Source organism: Scyliorhinus canicula, chromosome 9 (assembly GCF_902713615.1).
Source record: "Scyliorhinus canicula chromosome 9, sScyCan1.1, whole genome shotgun sequence".
Lineage (NCBI taxonomy): Eukaryota > Metazoa > Chordata > Chondrichthyes > Carcharhiniformes > Scyliorhinidae > Scyliorhinus > Scyliorhinus canicula.
Genome location: NC_052154.1, coordinates 151,309,611 through 151,334,558, shown reverse-complemented (window position 1 = coordinate 151,334,558; position 24,948 = coordinate 151,309,611). Strand labels below are relative to the sequence as shown.

Sequence of the window (24,948 nt, the reverse complement as noted above, 5' to 3'; positions counted from 1 at the left end):
CTCTGACAATGCTGTCGGCCTTCCTGAGGCAGCGGGAGATGTAGACAGAATCAATGGGAGGGTGGCAAGCTTGTGCGATGCGTTGGGCTGAGTTCACCACACTCTGCAGTTTCTTGTGATCTTGGACCGAGCAGTTGCCATACCAGGCTTTGATGCAACCAGATAGGATGCTCTCTATTGCATTTTATTATTATTACATTATTATTATATAATAATTAACGGCTATAAAGAAGGAAAAACATGTGTTTATCTAGCGTCTTCCACACTGCCAGATGTCCCAAAGTGCTTTCCAGCCAATTAAGTACTTTTGAAGTAAAATCACTGTTATAATCTAAGAAACAAAGCAACAAATCTGCACCCAGCAAGGTCCCACTGTCAGCAATGTGATAATGACCAGGTTTTTGTCATGTTGGCTGTTGAAGATATTGGCCTGAATCCCAAGCAGACCTCCCCTGATTTTCTTTCAACGGGATCTTAAGTCCACCTGAGAGAGCAGACTGGGTCTCGGGCTTAATGTCTCATTTGAAAGATGGCCACTCCTGGCAGGGCAGCAATAGGTTGATTTTTTTTCCCCCGCTTAAATCTTTGGAGGGTGGTCCACAATATTCTGACTTGGAGGCAGGAGTGCTACCCACTCAGCCACAGCTTCCATAGTTATTGCCTAAAGGGACGACCATTGTACCACTGAAAACGGCACCAGGCAATACATATCTCAAGCAGATAAGAGCTTAGTTCAGAAAGTATGAAATCCAGCAAGTTACTTCCTGATTCACGGATAGAGAATAAGCTTGAGAAAACAAGAAATAAAAGCACCGACCTTGAAAAGGACTCTTTTTAAGTTGAGAGAATAAAAACAATGAGAAAGAGGGGAGAGAGAGAGAGAGAGAGAGAGAGAGAGAGAGAGAGAGAGGATGATAAAGTAAATGAGGCAGGAGTGGGAATGGGCAGAGAAAGGTGGGGGGAGAAAAATGACCAAAGAAAGGATGATGGAGAAAGAGAAAACACAGAGTGGGAAGCAAGATAGGAAAGATAACAGGATGACCCGAAAGGAGAAATATTCAGCACTAGAGTGAGCAGAGCGTGAGAAACAAAAGGGGGAGAGAGACCCACAAATATACAGGCTCAGCACATGTGCAGACATACACAAGGGAGAGAAAGACTCGTACACCACATAAAGCTGCGCAAGATAGAGACACCTTCATTTCATCCTGCACTTAAAATGCTGCTTTCAAAAGATTTGACTCCAGGATTGAACCCAGTCAATTCCGTCCAGAGTCCAAAGTCAGAGTTGGGCTGGCACGGAAAATCGTCAGAATCTTAATGCGAGCGGAGAGAGAAGCCTCCAAGCATGAACTAAACTCTGGAAATGTTTTCCTTCACCACTGCACAAAAATCAAGCTCCCCAGTCTGAGGAAGTTTCCCTCAGTGCTCGCAGCTTGCCATCAATAGACATCTGGTTGGTCCAGGCAGCTGCAGCTTTTCTTTCTCTTTTTGTCAGCTGGATGCTCAGACACAGAAAAAGGAGAACGTTCGACCGAAAAGGGGGAATGTTTGACCCGCACTAAAATCCGTCCCTGCATCGAACCAGAGATATTGAGGGAGCCACACAGACTGCTGTTTGTGTGCTCTCCCCCCTGCAGGGAACCATCCTTCACTCACCTCTAGTCTTTGAACGTCTCCCTGGGGTTCGCTGATGAGACTTGCACTGAATGTACTCTCCGACCAGAGCACTGCACAGCTTCAGTGTAATTAATCGCCTGACACTCGTACTCGACTGATGTGGCATTACAGTTTAACGTTCTATTTGCTAACTGCTGTTTCACAGGGCATTGACGTGCTGGGTCAATATCCAGCGGTACTCTGCCCTCAAAAACTCAGCACTGCACTGCTTCATGATTTTAATATTTGTACTTGGTTGAGAAACGCAAGAGGGAAATAGATAAAGATAAGAAAAAAAAAGGAGGGAAAATGAGGAACGAAGAGAGGGGGAATGGTTAGGTGGGGAGAAAGCAAGAAGGGGAGGGGATACAGAGAACGAGAGAGTGAGCGAGAGAAAGCGGGGCGGGGGGGGGGGGGGGAAGAGCAATGGTAAGAGAGGGGTTTGAAGTTGGGGTAGGAGCCAAGGGGTAAGATGGAAGAGAAGGGGGGAAAAAGAAAAGAGGAAGAATGGAGAAGCAGGAATGGAATGGGCAGAGGGAATGGAATGAAAATAAACTGCTTGCACACTTCTTTACCTTTCATTACCTCAAGCCTTCCAAAAATTACTGTAATAAATAAGTGCAGTAGTCGATTTGTACACAGCAAGATCCCACAAAACCCAGCAGGATAATAGATCATCTTTTTGTGCTGTTGAACATTAGGGAGAACTCTCCTGCTCAGGATTGTGCCAAGTGACCCATTACACCTACACCAAGAGGGTGACAGGTCCTTGGTTTTGATGCCTCAACAGAAAGATGGCACCTAGATTTTGTGCTCAATTTGTGCAGCAGAACTGGAACACACAACCTTCTGACTTAGAGGTGAGAAAGTATTATCTAATAGACAACAGTTGACAACTAAATGTTAATAATAAAACAAACACCAAAACTATCAGGTAACTGGTCACACACTGCATTAACATTTTCTTAAAAGAATATAAATTAAGATGGGTGTTAGACAATTAGTTAGAGAACAAATTGTATAAATCTGGCTTGTGCTCCCTTTGAGTTCATGAGATTTGAGGGTGCTTTGATCAATAAACACAGAAAAAAGAAACACAAGTGAGCCATTCCGCCCTTTGAGCCTGCTCTGCTATTCAATATGGCCATGGCTGATCCTCTATCTCAATGCCACATTCCCACTTTCTCCCCATGACCTTTGATGCCATTTAAATCTTTAAAAATCTCTTTCTTGAATACACTGTGAATTGGCCTCCACAGCCTTCTGTGGTAGAGAATTCCACAAGTTTGGTACCTTTGAGTGAAGATAATTTTCCTCATCTCAGTCCATAATGGTCTGTCCTGTATCCTGAGATTGTCTCCTGGTTATAGATTCCCCCAACCAGAGAAAACATCCTCCCTACATCTAGTTTGTCCAGCTAGGCTAAGATTTTATATATTTAAATCAGAGCTCCCTTTATCCTTCGAAGCACTAGTGAATACAGACCCAAGCCCCGCCAACCCCAGTGTCAGCTGAGTCAACTTCCACTATTCTCCTTCTTTGACAATTATATTTTTTCTTAGGTAGGGAGACCAAAACTGCACACAATACTCCAGGTGCGGTCTCACCAAGGCAGTGTACAACTGCAGTGAAACATTTCTACTTCTGAACTCAACTCCTTTTGCAATGAAGGTCAACTTAGCATTTGCCTTTCTAATTGCTTGATGCACCTGCCCTTCCACTTTCATTGACTGGTATACAAGGGCACCCAAATCACTTTGCACATTCACATTTCCCAATATACACCATTTAAATAATACTCTTCCTTTCTGTTTTTCACACTTAACCACATTTTAACCACATTGTACTGTGTCAGCCATGTGTTTGCCCGCTCAGTCAACTGGTCTAAATCACTTTGAAGCCACCTTGCATTCCCCTCACAACTCACAATTCTGCCCAGTTTGGAGTACTCAGCAAATTTGGAAATTTGGACATTTAGTTTCCCTCATCCAGGCCGTTTATATATAGTGAACAGTCTAGGCCCAAGCACTGATCCCTGCGATACCTCACTAATCACTGTCGGCTACTCGGATAAAGATCCATTTATTCCAACACACAGTTTCCAATCTATCAACCAATTCTCGATCCGTGCCAATATATTACCCCCATGTTTTAACTTTGCCCACCAACTTCTTAGAAGGGACCTTATCAAAAGCCTTCTGAAAGTCCAAATACACCACATCCACTGGTTCTCCCTTATCTATTCTACTAGTTACATCCTCAAAAGAACTTTGGTAGATTTGTTAAGCATGTCTTTCATCAACCCATGCAGGCTTTGTGCAATTCAGTTAATGCTTTCCAAATTTCTGTATCACATCTTTTATAATAGAGTCTAGTATCTTCCCCACTGCTGATATCAGGCAGCTTTGACAAAGTTATCCAGACTCAAAACTTTATCTCCCCTTTCTCTCCACAGATGCTGTCAGACCTACTGAGATTGTCCAATGTTTTTTGTTTTAGTCTGTAATTCTCCCATTTTTCTCTCCCTCTCTTTTTAAATAGTGGGATTACATTTGCCAACCTCCAATCTGTAGCAACTGCAGAGTCCATAGAATTTTGCAAGATGACCACCAATCCATCCAATATTTCAAGGGCTACTACCTTTAATACCCTGGGATGTAGATGATCAGGCCTTGGTGATCGGTCAGCCTTTCACCCCATTAATTTTCCCAACACCAGTTTCTTACCGAGACTGATTTCCCACAATTACACCCTCTCACTAGACCCTTGGTTCCCTAACATTTCTGGGAGGTTTCTTGATAACTACCCAGTTTAATCTGGTGGAAGAATCTAGAGTGAGAGGACATGAATTCAAAATCAGAGATAGGAGGGAGCACATCTTCACAGGAAGGGTAGGAGAAACAGGAAATGCTCACTCCCAGAAGACGACAGGCACTGGGGACCAATTGACGTTTTCAAGATGGAGACAGTTTTATTCAGATGTCAATGATATGGAGCTGAGGCAGAAATTATATGGAGTTGAGGCACAGACAGCCACGGGGTCTATGATGAAGCAGGCCCAAGAGACAGAATGACCACCCCTCTTCCTAATCAGGCCTTCCTTACAGTCCAGATGTTATGATTCTTCCTGCAATAATTACAGCTCCTGTCTGGGAAAACAAATGAATCCCGTTTGAAATGCAGAACTGCAATGGTCACAAAGTTTTCTAAATGCAAAATGAAAACATTTAAAAGGGCGAGGCATCAAAAAGGCCTTTCCTGCCTCAGCCAGTTTCAGTGCTACTTTTTCTCCGGGGTCAAGCAGAGCGACAAGTGCAACCGTGACTCCATTAGGTTCCTGGGAATTGCAAATCAGGCGAAATGTAATCCGAGCATGCACGGAGCCACTACTCACCTGCCCTGGCTCAAGACCAACACACTAACTGAATGACTCTGGGTTGGGGGGGGGGGAGGGGAGAGAGAGAGAGAGATGGGGGCTTCATTTCATTCAATTTGGTTTAGCCCACGCAAAATCAATTCTACCAGTAGAACCTAATAGAAACGTCTGCCAAGACAGTCTCATTGCAAAGAGTTACATCGTATTTTACAGCACAAAAATGGCCGAACTGTCCGTGCTGGTTTTTATGCCTCCCATAAACATCATTCCTCTTCTTCATACCCTATCAACATATTCTTCTATTTCTTTTTCTCTCAAGTTTATCTAGCTTCCCCTTAAATGCATCTGTGCTATTTGCCTCAACCACTTCCATGTAGCAAACTGTTCTAGATTCTGTTGGGGCAGCATGGTAGCATGGTGGTTAGCATAAATGCTTCACAGCTGCAGGGTCCCAGGTTCGATTCCCGGCTGGGTCACTGTCTGTGCGGAGTCTGCACGTCCTCCCCGTGTGTGCGTGGGTTTCCTCCGGGTTCTCCGGTTTCCTCCCACAGTCCAGTCCAAAGATGTGCGGGTTAGGTGGATTGGCCATGCTAAATTGCCCGTAGTGTCCTAAAATGTAAGGTTAAGGGGGGGTTGTTGGGTTACGGGTATAGGGTGGATACGTGGGTTTGAGTAGGGTGATCATTGCTCGGCACAACATCGAGGGCTGAAGGGCCTGTTCTGTGCTGTACTGTTCTATGTATTCACACCACTCACTGGACAAATAACTTTCTCCTGAATTCCCCAATGGATTTATTGATGCCTATTTTGTACTTGAGGCTCCTAGTTATAGATCTCTTCCCAGGTGAAAATATCTTCTCCATGTTAGAATAGAAGACATGGATATAGGGGCATTCAACTTCCCGAATCTCTTCAACAATCGCATGGTAACACAGTGGTTAGCACTGTTGCTTGACCGTGCCAGGGACCCGGGTTCGATTCCCGCTGGGTCACTGTCTGTGTGGAGTCTGCATGTTCTCCCCGTGTCTGCGTGGGTTTCCTCCGGGTGCTCCGGTTTCATCCTCCAAGCCCTGAAAGACATTCTTTTTCGGTGAATTGGACATTCTGAATTCTCCCTCAGCATATCTGAACAGGCAGCGGAGTGTGGCGACTAGGGGATTTTCACAGTAACTTCATTGTAATGTTATTGTAAGCCTACTTGTGACGCCAATAAAGATTATTGTTAAAAAATTATTGACTCTTCGAGCAAAGTTTGTTTGCGGCGGGTTTTTCAGGGAGTTTCCCGCCAGCTCTGCCCACTAAGTACCCCACTGCAATTCTATCATTTTTTTGGGGCCTGGGGAGATCCTCACTGGTTTAGCCCATACTTAGAATGTTTTTTAGCGCTGGGAAGCTGAACTCTGCGAAAGGGTGCCCCGATCTCCAAGTGAGCTTGTACCCCCACCCTTGGGCAATGACACCACCACACATGGGCAGTACTCCACACCCCCACATGAGGACATCCACTATAGGGTTCCTGGAGGGCCGCCCTCGTTAGGCCTTACCTACCTACCTGCCCTGCACACCTCCATGCTTCAAACACCCTCCCCCCACCTTCCTTCCATGGGCATGGCCCCCCTCGGGCCCTGATCATTGACAGTGTCACTCGAGCACCCAGGCACCCTTACACAGGCACCCAGGCAGTGCTCCAGCCAGCTTAGCAGTGCCACCCAGGCATCTTGGCAATGCTAAGGTGCCCATGTTCCATGCACTGACCCTGACCCTCCGAGGGCCTCCAATTGCTTCTGTGAGCCCCTGCGTGCCGATCTGTCTAGTCCACATTCTTGAGGATCAGTACTGAATAGTGCCCATCTGCAGCCACCCTGGGAAGGCCGGATAATCAAGGGAGGCTGGTGTATCCCAGTTAAGTAAGCCGCAAGTAGGTTTGAGACCTACTTCCGCGAGTGCCGTTTGGTCCCAAGTTCCAAATCCGACATCGAGGGACTTGGGTGAATCCTGCGAGGTGCGGAGGCTGCCTGGAATCCCGCAGAAGGACTCGTCCGGATCCTCTGGCTCGAGCGCAACGTGGCTCTTAGTTGAAAATATCAAAGAAGTCATCATTCATAGGTCTGAACTCACTACCTGCAGATTGGAACTCAATTACTTTTTTTCCCCAATTGAAGGACAATTTAGTGTGGCCAATCCTGCACATCTTTGGTTTGTGGGGATGACTGTGCATGAACCCTGCTGTGCAATGCCCCCAATAAACCCTAGCAGCATTTAACCCGGGCCTGTCATCCAGCCTACAACTGCACATGCAAGGCAGTGGCAGCAAACACAGCCATGTAAAAAAACTAAACAGTCAAGATCGCATTCAGTAACTTCATAGCAGTGTTGATGTAAGCCTACTTGTGACAATAAATATTATTAAATAAAATTAAGTGTTAAATATTGGCCCGGGCCACAAGGGGGAACATCGCGCTCTGCTTCAAAATAGTGCTGTGGAACATTTTGCACTGAACTGACAGGAGCGGGTCCTCGGTTTTAAATTGAATTATAAGGTGGCACCCGGTCAGCGCAGCAGTCCCTCAGTGCTGCACTGCACTGCCAGCCTAAATGAAGTGCTGGAATGGGACCTGAACCCACTGATTCAGAAGTGAGTGTGCTGCACATTGAGGCACTTTAATTATTGGCACCTATTGAATTATTCAGATATTAAGCGGTAAACCCTTTCAAACAAAATTTAAGGCTTTGCTGAATAAGAGACATGCTGCTGAAGTTTTTCATCTTGCACTCAGCAGGACAGTTTACAAGAATACCAAGAGTGAAGGGATCAACAATTGATATTGTTTTGGAAGAGTGCCGATTACATGGCAGGTGGACTGAGTGGTAGAGGCATTGCCATGGAGAATGCACCAGCGAACAGTTAACTGTCAAGCCTTTGTTCTTTTGTTAACTAGACTGGAAGACAGTAGCACAAACATTGGGTTAGCAAAGCTCCAGGATACTCCTGAGAAAATAGATTAATTTTGCTGGAGAGAGAGACATGGTGCTGAAGCTTTTTGTCTTGCACTCATCTGACAAACACAAGAGCGCCAAATTTCAAACGATCACAACTATTTATATGACAAAGGGTGCTGATTGGTTGGTAAGTTGACCCTGATTTTTGAGGTGATGCTCTTTACAACTCAGAGAAAAGATCAAGTGCTTTGAAAAAAAAAATTCATTTATCCTGAACACTTGCATTTGAGTGATAAACTCTTTGGACATGAGCATAAATACTTTGATTGACAATTGATATTTACATCATCTGTAAATATCTATAAATAAGACCATAAGATATAGGAGCAGAATTAGGCCATTCGGCCCATTGAGTCTGCTCCGCCATTCGATCATGGCTGATATGTTCCTCATCCCCATTAGCCCCGAGCCTGTAGCTAGGAAATAGTGTGTTATGTGCAAGTGTTCCGGCGGCCACATTTCACAGCTGCACTGGAGGCTTAAGTGATGTTGCCATCACTTTTGATCCAGACAGCATGAAAAGGTGAACATAGAGGGTGGGATTTTCTGGTCCCAAGCCACATGTTTCTCAGTGGTGCACCGTTCGCTGGTAGCGGGATTCTCTTCCCACCATTTGTCAAGTGGGATTTCTAATTGAAGCCACCCCACGCCGCAAGAAACCTGCAGGCAGGGTGCACTGCCAGCGGGAAAATAGAATCCCAATGACTGGACAATTCCAGCCAGAGTTTCTGACTATTACAAACTGGAAGCATGATTAACAACCACCTCTGGGTACTAAAAAACAAGTCTCTGTCATAGCAAGGTGATGCGACCTTCAATTCACTTGGAGATTCGAGTCGAAGTAAAGAGTGGTTTTAATCAGCTTGCAGCTTTGCCTGCCTGCAACCGGTACATTACTGAAGGCGGTCCCGCAGGTCAGCTGCTCTTATGCTTCCAATAAGGGGCGGAGCCATGGGCAGAGCCCGGACATGCTCCACATCTCCCCCTGTGGGTGAAGCCACACAGTGGCCCATAGATGGACCCCACAGGGTTAATAGCATGGTATAATGCAACACAGTATACTGGTGAATTAATAGTACTTATACATTCACCACATTCACCCCTTGTAAAAAAAAAAAATCAAGTCCGGCAGGGGTGACGGGTTCACATATTCAGTCGGCGCCCGGATCGTACGTTGCGACCGACGAAGCACTGGTGTCGCAGCCGTTTTGGGTGGCTATGGAAGTGGGTCCGGTGCGGGCCCGGTGGTGGAATCCGGGGGCGGTTCTTCCGGAGCTTCGTTCCTGCGGACTGGTGTGCCGGGTGGAAGGGAGCGCGGAAACCAAATAGGTGCAGGGGCGCAGGACACGGGGAGTACATTAGCGGTAGTGCTGGAGGAGCCTGCGGGCGCCAGATCTCAGAGGGAGACGGTATTCTGCCGGCCGTCGGGGTGTTCGACGTATGCATAGTGTGGGTTCGAGTGCAGGAGCTGCACCCTCTCTACCAGGGGGTTGGTCTTATGGGTCCGAACGTGTTTCCGAAGGAGGACAGGGCCTGGTGTCCTCAGCCAGGACGGAAGCGAGGCCCCTGTGGTAGTTCCCCTAGAGAAAATAAACAAGCGGTCATGAGGAGCCTGGTTTGTGGCCGTGCAAAGGAGGGACCTAATAGCGTGGAGCGCATCGGGGAGGACCTCCTGCCAGTGGGAAACCAGGAGATTCCTGGACCGTAGGGTCAGTAGGACGGTCTTCCAGACCGCTGCGTTCTCCCTCTCCGCCTGCCCGTTACCTCTGGGGTTGTAACTGGTAGTCCTGCTCGAGGCGATGCCCTTACTGAGCAGGTACTGACGCAGTTCGTCGCTCATGAAGGACGAGCCCCTGTCACTGTGGACATAATTGGGGAAACCAAACAGTGTGAAGACGCTGTGCAGGGCTCTGATAACGGTGGGGGTGGTCATGTCGGGGCATGGGATGGCAAACGGGAAACGGGAGAACTCGTCTATAATGTGAAGGGAATAGGTATTGCGATTATTTGAGGGGAGGGGCCCTTTGAAATCGATACTGAGGCATTCAAAGGGCCGGGAAGCCTTTACCAGGTGGGCCTTATCTGGTCGATAGAAGTGCGGTTTACACTCCGCACAGATTTGGCAATTCCTGGTTACAGCTTTGACCTCCTCAGTGGAGAAGGGCAGGTTGCAGGCCTTGATGTAATGGGCGAGCCAGGTGACCCCCGGGTGGCAGAGGTCGTCGTGGATAGCCTGTAGTCGGTCGTCTTGCGCGCCAGCGCATGTGCTGCGGGACAGGGCATCTGGGGGCACGTTGAGCTTCCCAGGACGATATACTATACCGTAATTATAGGTGGAGAGTTCGATCCTCCACCTCAAGATCTTATTTTTGATCTTGCCCCGCTGCGAATTATCAAACATGAAGGCAACCGATCTTTGGTCGGTGATGAGGGTAAACCTCCCATCAGCGAGGTAGTGCCTTCAGTGCTGCATGGCTTCCACGACGGCTTGAGCTTCCTTTTCGACCGAAGAGTGTCGAAGTTCAGAGGTGGAGAGGGTGGGTGAAAAAACCGCTACCGGCCTGCCTGCTTGGTTCAGTGTGGCGGCGAGAGCAACCTCTGAAGCGTCGCTCTCCACCTGGAAGGGGACAGACTCGTCCACCGCACTCATGGTGGCTTTGGCGATGTCCGCCTTGATGCAGTTGAAGGCCTGGTGAGCCTCGGCTGACAGTGGGAAAAGGGTGGCTTTAAATAGTGGGCGGGCTTTGTCCGCATACTGGGGGACCCACTAGGCGTAATAGGAAAAAAATCCAAGGCACCACTTGAGGGCCTTGGGACAGTGAGGGAGAGGGCGTTGTAGGAGGGGGCGCATACGGTCAGGCCCTAGGACCCTGTTTTCCACGACGTAGCCGAGGATGGATAGCCTGGTAGTGCGGAAAACGCATTTCTCCTTGTTGTAAGTGAGGTTAAGTTTTTTCGGCGGTTTGGAGAAATCGATGGAGGTTGGCGTCATGGTCCTACTGATCATGGCCGCAGGTGGTGACGTTGTCCAAGTACGGAAACGTGGCCCGCAGCCCGTACTGGTCCACCATTCGGTCCATCGCTCGTTGAAACACCGAAACCCCATTCGTGACACCAAAGGGGACCCGGAGGAAATGAAAGAGTCAGTCGTCTGCCTCAAACGCCATGCAGTGGCGGTCCTCCAGGCGGATTGGGAGCTGGTGGTATGCAGACTTCAGATCCACCGTGGAGAACACGTGTTAGTGCGCAATCTGATTCACCATGTCTGGAATCCGGGGAAGGGGATACGCCAAGTTGCGTAAACTGGTTAATGGTCTGGCTGTAATCAACCACCATCCGGAACTTTTCCCCGGTCTTGACGACCACTACCCGAGCTCTCCAGGGGCTGTTGCTGGCTTTTATGACTCCTTCCCGCAAGAGATGCCGGACCTCGGACCTAATGAATGCCCTGTCCTGCAGACTATACCTCCTGCTTCGAGTGGCTACTGGCTTGCAGTCCGTGGTGAGGTTAGCGAAGAGGAGAGGGGGGGTCGATTTTTAGGGTTGCGAGGCTGCATATGGTGAGCAGGGGCAGGGGTCCGCCAAAACTAAGAGTTAGGCTCCTGGGATTGTACTAAAAATCGAGTCCTAAGAGGAGAGGGGCGCAGAGGTCTGGGAGCACGTACAATTGAAAATTAGTATACTCGGCGCCCTGTATCGTTAAGGTTGCAGTAGTGCGCCCTTGGATTTGTACTGAGTGCGACCCAGAGGCAAAGGAGATTGTTTGTTGCATCGGGAATATCGGGAGCGAACAGCGTTTTACCAGATCCGGGTGGACAAAGCTCTCGGTGCTCCCGGAGTCGAACAGGCAAAGTGTCTCGTATCCGTTAACCTGGACGGCCATCATGGAGCTCGAGGTGCTTGGGTCTTGACTGGTCCAAGGTGACTGCACTGAGTTGAGGGTAGTCGGCGGCGTGGTCAGCAGTGCTGGGGCGGCCCCACGACGACTGTCCGTGCAGGTCGTATGCGTCGAGCGGCATAGCAGGTGATGGCCAAGATGGCGGCCCCTGTTGATCGCATGTGGTTGGCGGCAAGGGGGATGACGCCCAAGATGGCGGCCCCCATGGATCACGTGGCGAGGAAGGTGGCGCCCAAGATGGTGGCCCCGAGATGGTGGATCGCAAGTGGCTGGCCGCGTGGGGGAGGATGGCCAAGATGGCGGCCCCCGTGAGTCGCACATGTTGTGCGGAGTCGGGATCGGCAGACACGCTGCCACATTACGGGGTCTGTGGGCCTGAGAGTCAGTGGATCGAGTTTGTGCGTTCGAGTTAGAGTGTTTAGGCTTGGCCAGACAGACCTTTGCGAAGTGCCCTTTTTGCCCACAGCTGCTGCCTGCAGTTCGCGTTGCGGGCCGGGTATAGTTGCCGGCGGTGTTGGGGCTGGCTGCAAAAATGGCAAGATAGCCGCCCGTGGTGGGCGGGCGACCGCGCGGCACAGGCCTGGGGCCCACGAGGGAGTCGCGTGATCGGCTGGGAACGCAGTGAGACTCTGAAAAGCGACCTCCAGCGAGGTTGCCAGTTCTACCGTGTCCTCCAGGTCCTGGGCCCCTTTTTCGAGCAGGCGCTGCCTCACATAGTTTAATCGGACCCCCGCGACGTAAATGTCTCGGACGGCGAGTTCCATGTGCTGAGTGGCTGTAATGGCCTGATAGTTACAGTCGCGCGCGAGGGCAGAGGTCGCGTAGTCATCTAGCGACACCCTGGGGCGCTGGCGGCGAGTAGTGAAGAGATGTCACGCGTAGACGTATTCGAGTATCGCGAGGGCCTCAGGAGGCGGCTTCGTCAATTTGGGCAGAAATGCGATGGCTCACCCATGCGTGCAGAAGATTCAATTTCTGTTCGTCCGTGATGGATGATGTCGACAACGCGGCCAGGTAGGCCTTGAAACACCAAAGCCAATGTGAAAAAATTTATTTCGCCTGCGCGGCCTGTGGACCGAGTTCCAGTCTGTCAGGTTTGAGGGCTGACTCCATAGTAGTTCTCTAAGCTGATTAAATTGATGCGACCATCAATTCACTCGGAGACTCGAGTCTAAGTAAAGAGTGGTTTTAATCAGCTTGCAGCTTTGCCTGCCTGCGACCGGTACATTATTGAAGACGGTCCCGCAGGTCAGCTGCTCTTGTACCTCCTATAAGGGGCGGAGCCATGGGCAGAGCCTGTACATACTCCACATCTCCCCCTGTGGGTGAAGCCACACAGTGGCCCATAGATGGACCCCACAGGGTTAATAGCATGGTATAATGCAACACAGTATACTGGTGAATTAATAGTACTTATACATTCACCACACAAGGGTCACCCAATCAGGTGCAGAAGAGACTGTCTTCCAGTCACTGTGGGAGAATGGGGTACAGTGAGGATGGGCCAATGGCAGGAATTTGGGAGCGAGGCAGTAGAAGGTCAGATGGCACAAGATGAAACTTTCAGGAATATGCCCAACTCGAATTGGCAACACCTACACGGACTGGGCTCAAGATTCAGGAGGCTGCCTGGAGCACTGGTGTCCATTACAACTCGACAGGCTGGAGTCAGGCAGATGAACAGATAGCGAGGTAAATCAACAACAAGCAAATTGAGAACGTGTGCACGCGAGAAATGGTACACTGACCAAAATAGAAATGAGGGTGAAAGAGAAAATGGGATTCAGTCATAAACTGATGAGATGAGGCAGATGCAACAAAAGGAAACTGGAACAGAGGAAATAATTAGATGACTCCAGACAAGGGAATTTAAAATGATGAGAGCAGAGGGGAGGACAGAAAGAAAGCAGAAAGTTACAGGCCAAGGATATTAAAAACTCAAGTCAATCCGCAATCAATATTAACTTTTTCTGCAAATATGAATGACTTGTTTTTTAAAATCAAGTGCAACAATCCATTAACAGATTAGTTTAAGGACAAGACCATTGATTTATAGTGACTGATTAAAATCGAAGTCTTTTTCCACGACAGACCAGAATTTAGCAGTTTTTTGGGGACTGGCATGATTTTGTCTCGTTACAGCAGACACAAGTTCCACTTTTATTACACAAAATGGTCAGATTTTGGGGATCAAATTCCACAACTTTGCTTCTTCATGACACCACTAACGCGAAGTCATGAAATGCAAGAACAGGGAGAGGCCATTCAGCCCTTCAAGCCCGATCAACCATTCAATTAGAGTATTCGACCAGGACTAATTTCCATCTTAACTCCATTTATTCACCTATCCCTTAGTACCCTTGTTAAAACAAAAATCTACGAGTCTCGGTCTTGAGATTTTCAATTGAACTCCCGAGTCTCCACAGCTGGGGGTGCTCCACAGATTTTCGGGACCCTATTTAGGAAGAAGTGGTTCCTGACATCACACCTGAAGAACCTAGCTCCAATTTTAAAAGCATAATCAAAAGCTTGCATCTCCATCCAAAGACAAGAGAGAAGGAGCAAGAGACAGACAGATCAAGGGAGCTAAGCAGAGCACAAGAGGGGGAGAAAGAGAGAGTGATTAATTTTTGTATGCTGAATTTAGGTCACATGTATTTGCAGCTATTAAGAATAAGCAGCAGTTTCGTTGACATGTGGCAGCTCAGTAATAATCTCCGGATGAATCGGTCACGACTATTTTTGGTGCTTGTCCTCGTTGTCAAAAAGGTTTGCTCATTGGTCACTCATCCATGTGCTGTGCACCAATGAATCAGCACTGAAGGACAACAATATTGTTTTTCAAACATCCTAATGAACTGCAAATATGCACTTTGATTTGGAAACGCGAGGGGTCAATGGAAAGACACAACCCTCGAGAGCCTGTCAATAGTATATATTGGGTCAGCACCACTCGACCTCACATAACAGGCCCATTTTAGCATCGGACGAGTCGGAGTTGCTCTCCGTCACCAATCTCCACTGGTTAATTATATAGAGTCATAACACTGCACAATAAAAGAAGTGGCTGCTTGTCCCATCAGGCCTGTGACTGCTCTCTCAAACATCTATTAATTTAATTTGTCAGGCTTGGCTCAGAACAAGGCAGCAGCGCGGGTTCAATTCCCGTACCGGCCTCCCTGGACAGGCGCCGGAATGTGGTGATGAGGGGCTTTTCACAGTAACTTCATTGAAGCCTACTTGTGACAATAAGCAATTATTATTAGTGTGTCACACTCTTGCCTCTTGGGTCAAAAGATTTTTAAAATCTTGCCATTATATAGAACCTTTCACAAGTTCTGCGTTTCCCAAAGCTCCTCACAGCCAATCAAATAACCTTTGACTACTCTTTATTCTTGTTGTGTAGAAAACCCGGGTGAACGAACAGGTCAGCCGTTTCTTGGGGTATGATGAAGGGTTAATTCTTGGCCAGAGGGTGAACTGCCTACTCTTCTTCAAAACAGAGCATCGGTTCTGAAAGATAGCGGGCAGAATTCTCCCCAAATATTTCTAAGTTAAGTTGCAGCGGATTTTTCCCAGGGAGTTTCCCGCCAGCGCGTTCGCAATGCTATTCAATGACACTTACTCACTTTTTTGGGCCCTAGGGAGTTTCTCACCGGTTTAGCCCACACTTGGGGTGTGATTCTCCAGCCTCTTTGTGCTCGCCCGAGCCAAACGAGGCCAGTGAACAGCGGGAGAGGCGAAAACAAGAACCATGCCAAGCGCCAAACTGTTTGCGATGTAACCGGCCCACTCCCCTCGGCAAAATAGTGATCTCGCCGCAGGATGGCGAGAAACCAATTATCACCACTTAAGCTCGATTTCTATACAATTAACGCGACCCACCCCATATCCAACAGCCACAGTGATTCACTGGCCTCTCCAGCAAGTGCTCACACTGGCAGCGATTAACACTCCTTTTTAAAAACATGAACCTGGTGGAAGTGCTTCTGTGGGGAGCAGAGGTGGTGAGTAGCCATCTTTGCTCACAGGCAACGAGCCCAGGGGTGCTGGGCTTGCTGCTCCAGAGCTCGGTGGTGGATGGGGAACCTTCTGATGAGGAGGGGCTGCCATGGGAGGGTGAAGGGCCAAACACACACACAGCACCACCATGCCAACCCCTGGATTGTGTGTACCCATTTGACGGCAACCCTTGGCCTGCCCGTCTGCCCCGCTGACCACCCATTACCCCAATAGACTGCTGAGGCCTCTGGCCATGTGGCTGAAGGGTATTGCTAATCGAGATCTGGCAATCGTGGTGAAGTGAGCACTTCACACAACCCAAGTGGATTCCTGTGGGTGGGTGGGCCATGGAGTATGTGGATGTTATTATCCAGCATCACAATCACACCTTGATGCATGGAAACTGTGCTGAATACTGCGGGAGGCAACACCACACATGCAGCAGCCAACATTCGGGAACATGTCCACGCCTGAAGGGTGGGTGAGTGCCACGGGGTGGGGATGCCTGGAGAGATGGGCCTAGGGTTCGAAGGTCGGTCCGCATGATGGAAAGAAAAGGTGACACAGCAATGTGTTACAGGCATCATGCTGGTTGTGCACAAGGGTGTTTATTGTGTGTAACAATTCCCTACTCTCCCGATGGTGCCGCCCCTCCCCCCCCCCCGAACCCTTACCTAACCCCCCACCTTTTCCCTCCTCCCTGCTGCCCTCAGTGATCCTCAATGTGTTTTGCCTTCCTAGCTCTACCGCTATGTTTAGGTATCTCGCCAGGATGTACATCAGAGATGGAGTCAGCCAGCTGCTTACCTCATCCCGTGGCCTTTATGCCCCTGGCAGGCGTCCTCTGGGGACTTGGATGCTGGAAGGCCCCGGCTCACTTGTCGACGACACATGCACAGCAATGCTGCCCTGCCCCATGTGCTGGCTATGAGATGCAGCCTCATCAGAGGGGTGGAACCTGCGGGAGCTGGTGCCCACCGTCATCACTCCATGGGACAGGTCCAGGTTGGCAGCCAGCGCCCCCTCCTCCTGGTCAGTGCCCATAAGGCCCTCGGTTTCACCTTGGGCCACAGGGGCAGCTGATTCGAGCCCCGGCTGCCCTGGCATCACCTGGCTCTCCCATTGTCCACACCATCGTGTCAACACCTTCGACAGTGCTCCTCGGTGACTGGGCCATGCTCTGTAGTGCCTCGGCAAAGCTCACCTGCAACTGGGACATGCTCTGCAGCGCCTCAACCATTCCCATCTGAGAGCGGGACATGTCCCACAGCATTTCATCAAGGTCAGCCTGGTACTGGGTCACATTCCCAAGTGAGGCGGTCATTCTGCCTAGACCCTCAGCCATGGCCATCACCGACTGCATAACGCCTTGGGCACCTCCACTAATGGTGCAGACGTTGTGCACCAGGCTCTCCACTGTGGTCGCCACCCTAGCAGTGTTGGCCTCGGTGCCACTCATTGTCAGTGACATCTCCAGCACCCATAGCGTCTGAGACTCTTCCAGTCGGCCATGGGCCTGCTGGACTGCCACTGGTATCTCCCTCTGAATGTCCTGGCCGCACCCTAATGTCGCCCATCAGCTCTGGGAAAACCTCTTCCACGGGCTCAGCACCAGGCTGGGACCCAGCTGGGTCCTGGGATCCAGCAGTCCACCGACTGCTGTCGTACCTGGGGGTTCCTGCTGCCACCTGATGTGCATCAGCAGCTGTGTGGTGCTCACCAGCCTGACCACTAATATTTCCCACCGGGATGTGTGTATCTGCGCTGGTGGAGGGTGGGGATGACAGTTTGTGACACCTCTATCCTGTCTTCCTCCGAGCACCGCTCCGAGGTGATCTCCTGGGAGGCAGGGAAGGGGCTACCCCAGATGGGCTGGCGCAATTGGCTGGAGGAAATGCGGGAGAATGGACATGGGGGGAAGAGGAGAGGCAACAACTCACGTTCGACAGGTCCACTGGCTGGGGCCCGTGGTTCCTCACCTCTGCGGCGTCCACCAGGTCCGCGATGGTGACCGCTCTGGCCTCAGTCACCCCCGTCACCAACAGGGCCGTTCCTCAAAGGAGATGAGGATTCTTATGTCGTTGACCTTTTTCTGGCACTGGAGGACAGTCCACCTGGTCACACTCCGACATCTGCTGCCACCTTGTCCCAGGCAGCATTGGCTGCCTTGTGACTGGCCCTCCGGCATTCTCAGGGGAACAGGACATCTCTTCCGACCTCCACTGCGTCTGGAGCCAGGCCAGATCGGTATCCCCGAATCTTGGGGCTGGTCACCATTGTAGTGAGGTGGTTGGAGTTGGCTGAGCAAAAGCTGTTCTACTCGACCTGGTCAGCGGGGGGCTGGCGAGCGCAGTGCCGGAGAATCGGCTGCCAAGCCTTCATTTGCGGCAAGAAGCTCGTGAGGCTTCATTAAGTGGGCCAATTACTGTTGAATAGTGTTGCCGGCCTCGCTGGGCCGAGCACCGGGATGCTTATGGCAGTTCCCACTCGCTACCACACTTAGAAATCTTTCAGGAGAATCGCACCCTTAAGAATTGTTTAAGCACTGGGGAGTTGAACTTCGATTGGGCCGCAATTCTGAAAGGGTGCCACGATTGGGCCGCAATTCTGAAAGGATGCCCCGATTGGGCCGCAATTCTGAAAGGATGCCCCGATTGGGCCGCAATTCTGAAAGGATGCCCCGATTGGGCCGCAATTCTGAAAGGATGCCCCGATTGGGCCGCAATTCTGAAAGGATGCCCCAATCGGTGCTCGTGGGGCTCACTCAGGCCTTTTGGGCGGAGTTCCAAATCCGATGCCTCGCAGGACTTGGGCGACTCCTGTGAGGCACAGAGGCTGCCGGGAATTGCACAAGAGTACTCTCCCGGGATTCTCCAGCTGCGTTGTGCTCTCGCTCGAGCGCAACGCAGCCAGAGAATCTCGCCTTGCAGATCCATCAGTACAACGCTCCCTCATTCCTACACTGTGTTGGAATTCTGAAGCAGGTCTTGAACCCTAACCTTGTGACTGAGGGGCCAAAGTGGTATTACAGAATCACAGCAGATACATCTTTTGTTCACTTACGAATGAGATATTAAACTGGGGCCTTGTCTGCCCTCTCTGTTGAGGCACTATTTCAAAGAAGTAGGGAAATTATTCCCAGTGTCTTGGCCATTATTTACCCCATGGCCAACAGCTCTAAATAAAGCCGATGATCGGGTCATTATCACAATGATGTTTGTGAGAACTTGTGATGTACAAATTGACATTTCCTACAGTGCAACAGAGCACGTTGGCACTTCCTACAGTGATGAAAGGCACTATATAAAATGTAAGATTCTCCTGTTTTTTGATTTCTGTAGTTATCTCATTAATGAGCACACACATGGAGATGTATACTCGTCATGCAGTACTAACTGAAATCAAATGAAATCAGCAAGCAATTGTTCCAGTGGATAACTCTTTCGACCGTGAGGAGAATCTGGAGACGTTATTGCTGTTACATGGGAAACAGCACATTGCCAGATCGCTGGGCTGCGACTTCACTGAAAGCAACTCGCACTGTGAAGTTCTTTTGCCCGAGGGGGTAGCACAGCACAACAGAGCACTATAATAAGTGAGCAAGTAACACAGTGCTACAATTCCAAAGTGCTGCAATTCTAAAGGAATATCCAATTCGGGGGGGAATGCTGGCAGGAGGATCAGTGGTGAGGGGAAACCCGGAGGAAATCTTAACAATGGTGTGTACCAGGAACATCCTCCCTTGACATTTCTGCATAAACCGCAAGACATTATCTCACTGAACTTTTAGTATAACCGGTTGCAAATTATTACAAAAGCCTCGAAGAGCAGCATTTGGGAATAGTTCCCATGATTATATCTGGAAGACTTAACTATAAAACGTATTGCTAAAATTGCACCTCTCATGTAGTGTTCTTCTACCTACCTTTGGACTGAGTCAATCTTTGTTCTGTTTATGGGTCAGGGTTTAGAGAATCCCAAAGTGTATCATGCAGTTCACCTGACCCACAACTTTTAATAGATTGCGGTATGGGGAGCACGCGGCTCACTCTACAGGTATTGTACAGCAGAAAATGGACCAGTGGTTTTTAAAAACAAAACAATGTTTATTCTATGAACTCAAGTTTGCCGGGTATGGAGGGCATTAGCTATGAGGAGCGGTTGAATAAACTCGGTTTGTTCTCACTGGAACAACGGAGGTTGAGGGGCGACCTGATACAGGTCTACAAAATTATGAGGGGCATAGACAGAGTGGATAGTCAGAGGCTTTTCCCCAGGGTAAAGGGGTCAATTACTAGGGGGCATAGGTTTAAGGTGCGAGGGACAAGGTTTAGAGGAGATGTACGAGGCAAGTTTTTTTTCCACAGAGGGTAGTGGGTGCCTGGAACTCGCTGCCAGAGGTGGTGGTGGAAGCAGGGATGATACTGATATTTAAGGGACATCTTGACAAATACATGATTAGGATGGGAATATAAGGATACGGACACTGGAAGTGCAGAAGATTTTAGTTTGGTCGGACAGCATGGTCGGCACGGGCTTGGAGGGCCGAAGGGCCTGTTCCTAGGCTGTACTTTTCTTTGTTTCTTTGTTTGTTTTAACAGTGAACACCTTAGCAACCAGTAAATCAAATACACCCCCAAAGAATACCACACTAAATCACCTGTATGCTGTCCTTTTAACATCCAGAAGACTTAACAAATCCTTCAAACAGGAGCACATTATATTTATATTCAATACGGAGACCTTTTTACAATTCTGATTTCACCAAATAAGACCATAAGACATAGGAGTGGAAGTAAGGCCATTCGGCCCATCGAGTCCACTCCACCATTCAATCATGGTTGATTTCAACTCCATTTACCCGCTCTCTCCCCATAGCCCTTAATTCCTCGAGAAATCAAGAATTTATCAATTTCTGTCTTAAAGACACTCAATGTCCCGGCCTCCACCGCCCTCTGTGGCAATGAATTCCACAGACCTACCACTCTCTGGCTGAAGAAATTTCTCCTCATCTCTGTTCTAAAGTGACTCCCTTTTATTCTAAGGCTGTGCCCCCGCGTCCTAGTCTCCCCTGCTAATGGAAACAACTTCCCTACGTCCATCCTATCCAAGCCATTCATTATCTTGTACGTTTCTATTAGATCTCCCCTCAACCTCCTAAACTCCAATGAATATAATCCCACGATCCTCAGACGTTCATCGTATGTTAGGCCTACCATTCCTGGGATCATCCGTGTGAATCTCCGCTGGACCCGCTCCAGTGCCAGTATGTCCTTCCTGAGGTATGGGGCCCAAAATTGCTCACAGTATTCTAAATGGGGCCTAACTAGTGCTTTATAAAGCCTCAGAAGTACATCCCTGCTTTTATATTCCAAGCCTCTTGAGATAAATGACAACATTACATTTGCTTTCTTAATTACGGACTCAACCTGCAAGTTTACCTTTAGAGAATCCTGGACTAGGACTCCCAAGTCCCTTTGCACTTTAGCATTATGAATTTTGTCACCGTTTAGAAGATAGTCCATGCCTCTATTCTTTTTTCCAAAGTGTAAGACCTCGCACTTGCCCACGTTGAATTTCATCAGCCACTTCTTGGACCATTCTCCTAAACTGTCTAAATCTTTCTGCAGCCTCCCCACCTCCTCAATACTACCTGCCCCTCCACCTATCTTTGTATCATCGGCAAACTTGGCCAGAATGCCCCCAGTCCCGTCATCTAGATCGTTAATATATAAAGAGAACAGCTGAGGCCCCAACACTGAACCCTGCGGGACACCACTTGTCACCGGTTGCCATTCCGAAAAAGAACCTTTTATCCCAACTCTCTGCCTTCTGTCTGACAGCCAATCGTCAATCCATGTTAGTACCTTGCCTCGAATACCATGGGCCCTTATTTTACTCAGCAGTCTCCCGTGAGGCACCTTGTCAAAGGCCTTTTGGAAGTCAAGATAGATAACATCCATTGGCTCTCCTTGGTCTAACCTATTTGTTATCTCTTCAAAGAACTCTAACAGGTTTGTCAGGCACGACCTCCCCTTACTAAATCCATGCTGACTTGTCCTAATCCGACCCTGCACTTCCAAGAATTTAGAAATCTCATCCTTAACGATGGATTCTTAAATGATTAAGAGATAGTCCTTCATGGCAGAAATCAACAGAAGTGCAGCTCACAACCCCACCCAAGCGTTTTCAAACTGAAACAAAAAAAATAGAAGTGAGCTCAGCTCCACCCACACTCTGACATCACTCCAGTAACATGAGCAGCTACATTTCTTAAAGGTACATTTCTTAAACACCCATTTCTTAAAGGTTACTCTCACGTGACAGTTCTTCACTCAACCTTGCCACTCAGGGGGTGGCCATTTGGTCCATTCTGCTGATGCTGTCTCTTTCAAAGTGCTTTCCATTCCAATTGGCTCCACTGCCCTGCAAGCTCCCACAAACATCAAGAGGTATTGACCAGGTGGTCTGTTTTTTGTGATGTTCACTTAGAGGTAAATATTGGACAGGTCACCAAACAAACTCCCCTGCTCTTAGACCATAAGGCATAAGACATAGGAGCAGAATTAGGCCATTCAGGCCATTGAGTCAGCTCCACCATTCAATCATGGCTGATATGTTTCTCATCCCCATTCTCCTGACTTCTCTCCATAACCCCTGATCCTTTATTAATCAAAAACCTATGTCTTCGAGACACTCAGTGATCTGGCCTCCACAGCCTTTTGCAGCAATGAGTTCTAAGGATACACCACCCTCTGGCTGAAGAAATTCCTCCTCATCACAGTTTTGAAGGATTGCCCTTCAATCTGAGGCTGCGGCCTCGAGTTCTAGTTGTTCCTACTAATGGAAACATCCTCTCCACGCCCACTCTATCCAGTACTCTCAATGTCCTGTAAGTTTCAATAAGATGCCCCCTCATCCTTCTAAACTCCAATGAGGACAGACCCAGAGTCTTCAACCTCTCCTCCTATGAAAAGCTCTTCCTTCCAGGGATCATTCTTGTGACCCTCCTCTGGACGCTTTCCAAGGTCAGAACATCCTTCTGAGATACGGGGCCCAAAACTGCTCACAATATTCCAAATGGGATCTGATCAGAGCCTTACACAGCCTCAGAAGTATGCCCCCTACGCTTGCCTTCTAACTGCCGACTGAACCTACATGTTAACCTGAATCTTGAACTAAGACTCCTAAGTCCCTTTGCGCATCTTATTTCCTAAGCCTTTTCCCATTTAGAAAATAGTCTATGCCGCCATGCTTCCTACTAAAGTGCATAACCTCACACTTTTCCATATTATATTCCATATGCCACTTCTTTGTCTACTCTCCTACAATTTTCCAAGTCCTTCTGTAACCCCATGCTGTTTCCTCAATACTACCTGTCCCTTTGCATATCTTTGTATCATCTGCAAACTTAGCAACAGTGCCTTTTACATGCACTGGAGGGTTTTGATATCTTGTCTGAAAGGCAGCAACTCTGACAGTGCAGCACTCCTTTTTATCTCAAAATTGGCAGGGTGGAGTTTTATTCCCCACCCCAGGGACTGCAGCGCAAAGATCGAGGTCGGCACTCCCAGTGCAGTACTGAGGAAATGCTACGGCTTTGTTAATGGGAGCTCATATCTGACCAACTTGATTGATTGTATTTTCAAAGAGGTGACCAGGTGTGTAGATGACGGAAATGGATTTGACATAGCCTACTTGGACTTGAGCAAGGCTTTTAATAAGGTCCCATGTGGGAGACTTGTAGCAAAGATAAGAGCCCATGGGATCCAAGGAAATTTGGCAAGGGCAGGAAGCAGAGGCTGATGGTCGAGGGAGTATTTTTCTGACTTTTTCTTATTAGTTCATGGGGTGTGGGCATCCCTGGCTGGGCCAGCATTTATTGCACATGCTTGAGGGCATTTAAGAGTTAACCACATTGCTGTGGATCTGGAGTCACATTTAGGCCCTCCGGGTAAGGATGACAGATTTCCATCCCTGAAGAATATTAGCGAACCAGCTGGGTTTGTACACTAATCGACAATGGTTCCATGGTCACCTTTAATTCCAGACTTCTTTATTGAATTCAAATTTCACCATCTGCCGTGGCAGGATTCGAACCCGGATCCTCGGAGCAAGACTCTAGGTCTCTGGATTACTAGCTCAGCCATAATACCACTACGACACTGCTCCCCAGAAGCCTGTGTCCAGTGGGATCCTGCAGGGATCAATGTTGGGGCCCCTCCCATTTGTGGTTTATACAAATGATTTAGATATGAATGTAGGAGAGTTGATCAGTAGATTTGCGGATGATCCGAAACTTGGTTAGGTGGAAAATATTGAGGAGGGTAGCGTGCGATTACAGGAGGATATAGACGGGCTGGTCAGATGGGCTAATCAGGGGCAAATGGAATTCAATGCGGATAAGTGTGAGGTGATTCATTTGGGCAGGACAAACAAGGCAAGGGAATACATGTTAAACGGCAGGACCCTTAGAGGCACCAATGATCAGAGGGATCTTGGTGCGCATGTACACCAGTCCATTAAGGCAGCAGTGTAAGTGGACACAATGGTTAGGAAGGCATATGATATACTTGCCTTTAATAGCTGAGGCATAGAGTGTAAGGGCAGGGAGGTTATGCTGGAACTGTATAAAATGTTGGTTAGGCCACAGCTAGAGTATTGTGTGCAGTGTGATAGCACTGGAAAGGGTGCAGAGGAGATTTACCAGGATGTTGCCTGGGCTGGAGAGTTTTAGTTATGAGGAGAGATTGGATAGACTTGGATTGTTTTCCTTGGAGCAGAGGAGGCTGAGGGAGGACATGATTGAGATGTATAAGATTCTGAGGGCATAGATAGACAGGAAGAAGCATTTTGCCTTGGTGGAGAGATCAATGTCCAGTGGGAGTAGGCTTAAGTAAGGGGCAAGAGGTTTAGAGGGGATGTGAGGAAGAACATTATTAGCCAGGTGGTGGGAGTTAGGAATTCACTGCCTGAAAGTGTGGTGGAGGCAGAGACCCTCATAACATTAAAG

General features: G+C 48.7%; 1 protein-coding gene across 9 annotated transcripts in view; it reads right to left on the bottom strand.

The window, feature by feature from the left end:
- LOC119971787 (liprin-beta-2-like) overlaps positions 1–24,948 on the bottom strand; it is a 354,279-nt gene that overhangs the window by 273,396 nt on the left and 55,935 nt on the right. For 6 of the 9 annotated variants that reach the window (XM_038807901.1, XM_038807908.1, XM_038807910.1 and 3 more), the window contains exon 1: positions 1,660–1,796. The exons of the other annotated variants lie outside the window; for them this stretch is intronic. The gene's annotated coding sequence lies outside the window, so the exon portion shown is untranslated. Of the gene's footprint in view, positions 1–1,659; positions 1,797–24,948 lie in introns of those variants that run through there. 9 annotated transcript variants of the gene reach the window in all.